The sequence below is a fragment of the Nicotiana sylvestris genome, chromosome 2, assembly GCF_000393655.2.
Source record: "Nicotiana sylvestris chromosome 2, ASM39365v2, whole genome shotgun sequence".
Classification (NCBI taxonomy): Eukaryota; Viridiplantae; Streptophyta; class Magnoliopsida; order Solanales; family Solanaceae; genus Nicotiana; species Nicotiana sylvestris.
Genome location: NC_091058.1, coordinates 175,240,014 through 175,249,343, shown reverse-complemented (window position 1 = coordinate 175,249,343; position 9,330 = coordinate 175,240,014).

Below are 9,330 nucleotides of genomic sequence, written 5' to 3'. Positions count from 1 at the left end.
CTCACTGCTTTACTGTTTAAAGTGATTTTACTGCTTCAGTATGGAATACCTTGTGTTTTTGCGTGATTTCTTGCCTTCAGTCTTTATTTATTATTATTACTCACTGAGTCGGAGTACTCACATTACTCCCTGCACCTTGTGTGTAGATTCAGGTATGGTTTGGCTGATCGGAGGCAGAGTCATCAGGGTTTAGCAAGGTAGCTGCCGGCGTTCGCAACACTGCTTTTCTCTCTCGTCATTTCATTAGTCTGTATTTGTACACTCCAGGCTTTCAATTGTATTTATACCCTAGTAGATGCTCGTGACTTGTGACACCCCGGTTAGGGCTGTGTCGGGTTGTGCTTCTGTTAATTATATCATTAAATCATATTTAAACTGTTAATTAATGTTTAACTATTTTCGAAAAGGCGATATGGGTTTGTTGGCTGGCCTTGTCTTCACGAGAGGTGCCATCACGACCGGAGTGGGGTTTGGGTCTGCACCGCCACCCCCCGCCAAAACCCACCCCCACCTGCTCCCTCCCGCAAAAAAAAAAATATTTTTTTACCTTAATTTTTTTTTTGCAATTTTTAAATTTCTATTTTTTCGTTTTTCTGCACCACCCATCCCCCCACCCTGCCAAACCCACCCCCGCACAAAAAAGTTTTTTTTCCTCCCCGGGAAATTTTTTTTTAAATATATTTTCAGTTTTAGTTTTTTCATCTTTCGGTTTACAGGTTCACAATTTTACAAGTTCCAAAGTTATGATTTTGGAGGTTTATGTGTTTGAAAGTTTACGGGTTTAGAAATTATAAAGTTCGCGGTTTCTGAAAGTTTAGCAGTTCGGAAGTTTATGAAATTTATGGGTTCAGAAGGTTGTTGGTTCGAATATTTATGGCTTCATGTCTATTATACCCAAATTACTTATGAATACTCTTTAGAAGTTATTTTCCTTAATTTGCGTATCAAATACCGGAAAATAAATAAGATTACTACTTGTTTTTCAAGAAAATATTTTCCATCCGTTATACCAAACACACCCTTATTTGTTTGCAATTTTCACACGCTACATTAGGTTCTCCACCAATACTATTTGTAGGTGTGTTTTGTTTTTGCAGTATTTACAACTAAGAAAATTAGATTTTTTTGGGTTTATGCATAAAAAGCACCCTCACTAATTTTATCTTGTTAAAGGCTCTTCTTGCTCTTGTGAATAGCAATTATCAATTCCGTGAAAGAGACGATAAAGAGATCTTTAGAATCTTATAAAGAAGAGATCTGGACTCAAATCTCTCGAATTGTCACTAGAATTTTACAATTATTTTAGTATTCGAAAATTCATTTTCAAGCAGTTAGATTCTATTAACAATCAAAAGACTTTTATCAAAATACTCAGTGATAGTGTCATCTTCTTGCATCTTATGAGATATGAAACCCTTTTAATTAAAATATGCATTTATTTGACTCGTTTACTTTCCTAATACTCCATCTTGTGCTTCTTTCAAGCGTCTTTTGTTGTCTCACCTACAAAGATTATAAAGAAAATTGAATCTGCAATTGAATTTTAGATTAGAATTTTGGTGGTTTATTTTTTTTTATTCTTATGAAAGAGTTTTAGTTTGGTTAGGGATATGAATGGATTTGTAGGGAGCAGTTATAAAGGTCTATATACATAATTACAATATAGATTATAAGCTTAAAGATAAAACTTTATTTGCACTAATGAATCTAATAGTTTCACTAATGAAGGTTTATGGGGCATTTAAAAAAGACAAATGTCTGTGATATTTGAAAATTAAGGTTAAAGTAGGTATGATTTTGTAGTAAGTTTAAAATTGTATTATGAGGCGAATTGAAGCTCTAATATCACTTTTGTGTATTTGTAGAAGATATAACAGTAAGAAAATTGAGAATATAATTGAAAATTTATTTATTAAAAATTTATAACCATAAACTTGTTATGATTAATAATATTGATGGATATCCATTCTTTGTATGATCAAATCCAGGAGAGGAAAATCTTCTTGAGGGAAAGAAATTATCTGCTAGCATTAAGTTTTTTTTATAAAAGTTAGTATTATTTTCTTGAGAAACAAGATTGTTTTTGTTAGATCTGTGTTTTAGTGATAAAAAATAACTTATTCTTATTGCAGGCAATCAAGGATCTGAAAGCCATCCAATGAAGGAAGCTTAAGATAGAAGAAGGAAGAAAAAGCCAACTAAAGATCCAGAAGCTATCCAAAGAACGAAGGCTAAGATTAAAGGATCAATTATGCTCTTGGTTACAAATCACGGGTACAAGGAAGATCAATATTCAGTCTCGATCCTCAATCACGGAAGTTAAGGGCAATCACATCAAACGTGTTATATGGAAGATTTGCAAAGAATATCAAGTTTACGTTGATCAATGAAGCAACATCTATTACGCCACACTTCATGGTCCAAGTATAGGAAACTTCTAACCTTATTCTTGGAAGGAATCAATTAAGGTTCATTCCAAGGATCAATTCATTTGGGTTGCCTATCTCTCACAGATCTGCTCTAATCACGAATATCTTCTCCCAAGTCATATATATACAGTCATAGGTCCAACGACAAAAATATACTTTAATCGAACTATTATCAATCTTTTTGTTTCACTCCCAACAAGCATCGTAGGCTATTCTAGATTTATTGTGTAATAAGTGAAGAGAAAAAGAGAGAAAAATCATTGATGAGGCATTATATCAAAACTCAGAAAGATACTCATACTTTGAGAAGCTGTTGGTGTATGTCCAACAACATCAACACACTTGTACCAAAAATTTCAAGGAACTTAAAGAGAGAACACTCTTGCAACCAAGGGGATTGGACTAGGATTCACATTGAATCTGAACCAGTATAAAATATCTGGTGTTATTTACTTTATGTAATTCATTTTCTGTATTTACTTTGTAATCAAGATCTAGTCGACTAACTAAAAATCAGTTAACTACTCAGTTATGAAAAGAACAGATAACAATTCACCCCTTCCACTCTTGTAATTTCTATTTGTATTAGAATAGGTCTTACACCTTTACTCTTCAATTGTTGGGGCACTACTTCAAGAACGGACATCTCAGGTAAGGCCACCATATTTCAATGGACAACACTTTTCACATTGGAAAGTTCGCATGAATATATATATAAAATCCTATGATGTCAAAGTATGACGTGTAATCAAAAAGGAAGATTACCCAATTCAAGCAGCAAATTCTGACAAGAAAAATGATGGACAAACATCTACTGATCCAGAAGATATAGATGAGTACTCTGATGAGCAAATGACAGTAATCCAAGTCAATGCCAAGGCACAAAATTTTCTATATAATACCCTAAGAGGAGAAGGATATGAGAAGATCTCAAGTTATGATAAGCCAAGAAAATGTGGGATAAACTAGAAGTTACCTATAAAGGAACGAGCAAAGTAAAGGAAACAAGGATAAATCTGTTGATCCATGATTATGAACTCTTTCAAAAGAAAGATGGTGAATTCATTAAAAAAATGTTTGCTCGATTTAGCAAAATCATTTGGGATCTGAAAGCTTTTGGCAGACCATACTCTAGTGGGGAACAAGTTCAAAAAATTTTAAGAAGTCTGCCCACTACATGGAAAATAAAAGTAGTTGCACTCGAATCTCAAGACCTGGACAAACTATCGTATGATGAACTGCATGGGGACCTTATTGCTTTTGAGTCTTTTGAGAAAACACATATCAAAAGAAAACTCCTAATATATAAATATTTATGTGGTGTAAAACCTATGAAATTAAAGATCTATGAGTCTAGTTTTCAAAGTCTTCACACTATATATGCCAACAAATCCCAGGCTCGGATTTTTGGACTTCGTGAATAACTATCCGCACTCTGAAGGAATTCCAAATCTATCGTTGATTTCATGGGTGAAATAAAATCCTTAGCGGATGAACTGGCTGTCACTGGATCTCCTTTAACCTGCAAAGAGTTGATGATTAAAGTCCTTAGTGGTTTAGGGCCTAAATTTAAGGAAATTTCAGCAGCCATCTGAGCCCGAGAGACACCTATAAACTTTGAAGAACTATATGATAATCTACTTGGTCATGAAGTTTTCCTAAAGCATGAAGATGCCAAAAAGGAACAACTCACTATCACTACTCAACTCAATCAGAGAAACTCCTCAAACAGTCGACCTCGTAGTAACAACTTCAACACCAATCGCAAGTCCTTCTCCACAAACAGACAGTCCAGTAATTAACTCAGACAGCAGAATGGATATAATCCATGAAAATCCAATAATCAACGAGTTCAATATAAACTTTGCGACAAATTTGGTCATATAGCTAAAGTTTTCCGCTCAAAATCTCACTCTGCTGCTGAAATGCAAACTAATTTCGCTGCTAACAACATGTCAAATAACCGGTGGGTGATTGACTCAAGAGCATCACACCATATGACAAATGATCCACAAAACCTCATGTCTGCATCAGATTTTACTGGCACAGACGAGATCATCATTGGTGACGGTAATGGTATTCCTATTTCACATATAGGAAACACCACTCTCTCAAATTCTAATTTTAATTCCTTTGTGTTTAATAATGTCCTGTGTGCACCTCACATAAAAAAAATCTTATTTCAGTAGCCAAGTTTTGTAGACAAAATAATTCCTCCATTGAATTCTTTCCATATTCTTTTGTTGTGAAGGATCTGAGAATGGAGGCATCACTTCTTCAATGCTAGAATAATGGGAATCTGTACGAATGACCATCAATTGATCGTTTCGCCAAGCATTCCCCACCTTCAACCCAGTTTGCAATGTCAACTAGTCATCCACCACTACATTTGTGACATGCTCGTTTTGGTCATCCTCAACCTCGCATCACAAAGTCAATGGTCTCATTGTTGAACCTTCCGGTGTCTACATCCAAGTCTTTTACTTTTTGTGATTCTTGCTTATACAATAAGAGTCATCGTCTCTCATTGCTTTTTGTGATTCTTGCTTGGAATAAATACTTTGTAAAGTATTAGACCTCTTGACATTTTGTATTCAGATGTGTGGGAACCTCTCTTATTCCTTCCTCTGATAAGTCTATCTACTATATTGTTTTGTCGACCACTTTACGAAGTATTCTTGGCTTTTCATAGTTAAACAAAAATCTGATATTATGTCCATCTTTGATAACTTTAAAAATCAGGTTGAACGATACTTTAATACATTAATTCGTTCTTTCTATAGTGATGGTGGTGGAGAATACATTAGCCTACGTTCTTTAATTAGTCGCCTGGCCATTCAACATTTCACCAGCCCACCATACACTCCCCAACATATTGGGGCGGCTGAATGAAAACATAGTCATATCATAGAAACGACTCTTATTCTGCTACACCATGCATATGTTCCACTTCATTTTTGGTCACTAGCATATGTCAAACAGCCATATACTTAATCAATCGCATGCCCACACTAATTCCCGAAAATAAATCACCTTATCAAACAATAAATAACATTGCTCCCAACTACTCGAAACTCCATGTCTTCGATTGTTTATGCTATCCAGGGCTTAGGCCATACACAAGCCATAAGTTAGACAATAAATCAAACCATGTGTATTTATGGGGTATGAAAAAATGTCAAGTAGTTACATTTGCTACGACCCTAAAAATCAGAAATTTTCCTCTTCTCGCCATGTCATTTTGTAAAGTCGGTATTCCCCTTCAAAGACTATCAAACTACTCTATCTCGTGTCAATCCTACACAACTAGATCCCTAGGTAATACATCCTGTTGAAATTTCTTCACCTACTGAAGAAGGTAAACCTTCCAAAGCTCTCCTATCTGATGAGATACAAATAGCATCGATGAACAGAATTCCCATTACTCTACCTTGATCAATGATGAGCCTTCTGTATCACCATCACAAGTAACTACTTCACCTTTCTCTTCTTCTCTACCTGCTTCATTCCCTGCATAATCCAATCCAATACTTACTATTAATATTATTGGAAACTACACCTGCCCATCTCATCCTCAAGACTCAGCTTATCCCCAAACAACTTCTTCTCAAATAACCACAACTCTACCAATGTTAACTAACCAGTCTACTTTATCACCCAACCAAAATCGACCAGTAACACGGTCAATGAACAATATTTTCAAACCAAAAGAGGTCTTTGATTATTTAGTCATAACAGGATCATCTCCTCTTCCATTAGCTCCTAGTTCATATCGCCAAGCTTGACAACATCCTCATTGGCGTAATGCAATGCAAGTAGAGTTTGATGCTCTACAATGTAATCAAACTTGGTACTTAGTACCCCCATCCCCTCATTATAATGTCATAGGATGTAAATGGATCTTCAAAATCAAACACAATCCTGATGGCATTGTGGAGCGCTATAAATCGAGCCTTGTCGCTAAAGGATATACCCAACAACCAGGCCTTGACTTCGATTCCACATTTACCCCCGTAGCAAAACATACCACAACACATGTTATTATTTCCATTGCCATCACCTTTGGTTGGCCTATCCACCAGTTGGATATCAACAATGCCTTGTACAAGGTACTTTCCATGACACTGTTTTTATGAAACAACCTCAAGGCTTTGTGGATTCTCAATTTCCATATCATGTTTGCATTTTGAAGAAAGCTATCTATGGTCTACGCCAAGCTCCCCGTGGTTGGTATTTGGAGCTTCGTTCTTACTTGCTTTCGTGTGGTTTTACGAATGCTCATTCTGACAACTCTTTCTTCATCTATAATTGTGGTGAGTCTGCTATTTCTTCTAGTGTATTAGACGATATTATTATCACAGGCAACTCGAGGTCTGTTGTTCAGTCTATTATTACTAGATTGGCCTCTCAGTTTTCCCTTAAAGATTTGGGAAGCCTACGCTGCTTCCCTGGTGTAGAAGTTACTCCGTACAATGGTGGCTTACTTCTGATACAACACAAATATATATATATATATATATATCTGATATACTAGAACGCCACATTATGTTAGATGCTAAAGGGTTGTCTACTCCACTGTCTACTTCATTAGTGTTGTCTCTCAATGATAGTTCTGCTCCAACAGATGCAAAAGAATATCTGTCACGACCCTAACCCCGAACCCGGTCATGATGGCACCTCTTATGAAGACAAGGCCAGCTAGTTAAATCCAATTCACTTTTTAAAATAGTTAATCAATATAAAAATAGTCTAACCATGATTTAAATGTACTAAATAGCAGAAAATGTCGATAAAATGCGGAAATACACCTGACACAGCCCTAACCGGGGTGTCACAAGTCATGAGCATCTATAGGTCATAATACAAGTCTGCTAAATCCATAAACTAGTACAAATGTTTGAAGGGAAATAGAAATGATAAAAGAGTAGAGACACGGGGCTGCGGACGTCAATAGCTACCTCGTAGTCTCCGAACGCTTGCTTGAGATCAACACCCGGGAGCGGTACCAGCTACACCTGAATCTGCACATCGGGGTGCAGGAAGTAAAGTGAGTACTCCAACTCAGTGAGTAACAAATGTAAATAACGACTGAAAGTAAGAAAACACGTAAGGCATACGACATTCTATAATGAAGCAGTAAAATCATTTAAAAGTAGTAAAACAATGGAAAGTCAAGTAAAATACTCTTTCAACAAGTAAATAAGTAATTGACAAGTAATTAAGATAAAGCAACCAAATAGAAGTTCGTCCCTCGGGAGCAGTATCACCACATCCGCCCCTCGGGCAACATCTCAGAACAATAACAGCCCCTCGGGCAACATCTCAGAACAATAACAGCCCCTCGGGCTCAATCTCACATCACAATGGGTACCGCGCTCACTGGGGGTGTGCAGACTTCTAGAGGGGCCCCTTATGGCCCAAACGCAATAACAAGCCATCTCGTGGCATCAAATCTAGGCCCTCGGCCTCATATCAATCAATCCACCTCGTGGCGTATATATCTCAAGCCCTCGGCCTCAAATCAGTATCAGTGTTTCCTCACAAATAGGCCCTCGACCTTACTCAGTCAAAAATACTCACAAGCCCCTCGGGCAATAGTAAAACAGTATTTCTCAGCCCAAACATCATTTAAAATATCATTTAAGTCTTAAAACTGAGTAAACATGGCTGAGTAGTAAAATGGTAGAAAATAACATGACTGAGTTCAAGTAATGAATCAAAACAGTGAGGAATTTGTAATAAAAATCCCCGAAGGGTTCAAATAGTTGGCACGAAGCCCAAATATGGCATTCAACCCAAATCATGATGATAGCAAATAAGATTCAGTCAAATATGCAGTAAAATCATTAACCGGGATGGACCAAGTCACAATCCCCAATAGTACATGTCCCAACGCTCGTCATCAAGCATGTGTCTCACCTCAATATAGCACTACGATGTGCAATCCTGTCACGACACGGATTTTCCGCCCTCGGGAATCGTGATGGCAACTACTCGTAGAAGCTAGGAAAGCCATGAACTTAGAAATCATTAACTCCTTTGTTTTAAAACTTCTTACCAATTATATTAACAAGGAAATAAACAGTTTAATAATAGCGAAATATGAGATTAAGCGGAAGTCATAAATAAATATAAAACCAGAATGTTTCAAAAGTCAATACATGCCTCTACCCAGAACCTGGTGTCACAACATCCACGGACTACTAAGAGTACTAAATACAACCGTTTGAAAGAAATATAACACTGTTTGTCTCGAATGCTTGAGATAACAGAATATATACTAAGATAGAGGAGACGCCGGGCCTGCGGATGCCTGCAAGGCTACCTCGGTGTTTCGTTGGACTGAAGGTTGGCTCCCGAGCTACTGCTGCTGATCAAAGGCCGCTCCGGTATCTGCACAGAGTGTAGAGTGCAGTATCAGCACAACCGACCCCATGTGCTGGTAAGTGTTTGGCCTAACCCCGGCGAGGTAGTGACGAGGCTAGGACCAGACTCCAGATAAACCTGTGCAGTTATATAATATACAATAGAAATATAAACAGGTAATAACAGTTTTAAAGGGAAGGGGAAACATGCTTCATGGAAACATATCAATTCTATCAGAAATTTAATAAAGTATGAAAGAACACTCGATGTCTACAATCGATACGATAACAATACTGTTGCGGCGTGCAACCCGATCCAATATAATATTTGTTGCGGTGTGCAACCCGATCCACATATATAACTGTTGCGGCGTGCAACCCGATTCAATATAATATCTGTTGCGGCGTGCAACCCGATCCACATATATAACTGTTGCGGTGTGCAACCCGATCCAATATAATATCTAATAATGTTGCGACGCGCAACCCGTTCCAAATATACAGTCAACAATAATTATAACTAACCGTCCTGGCAA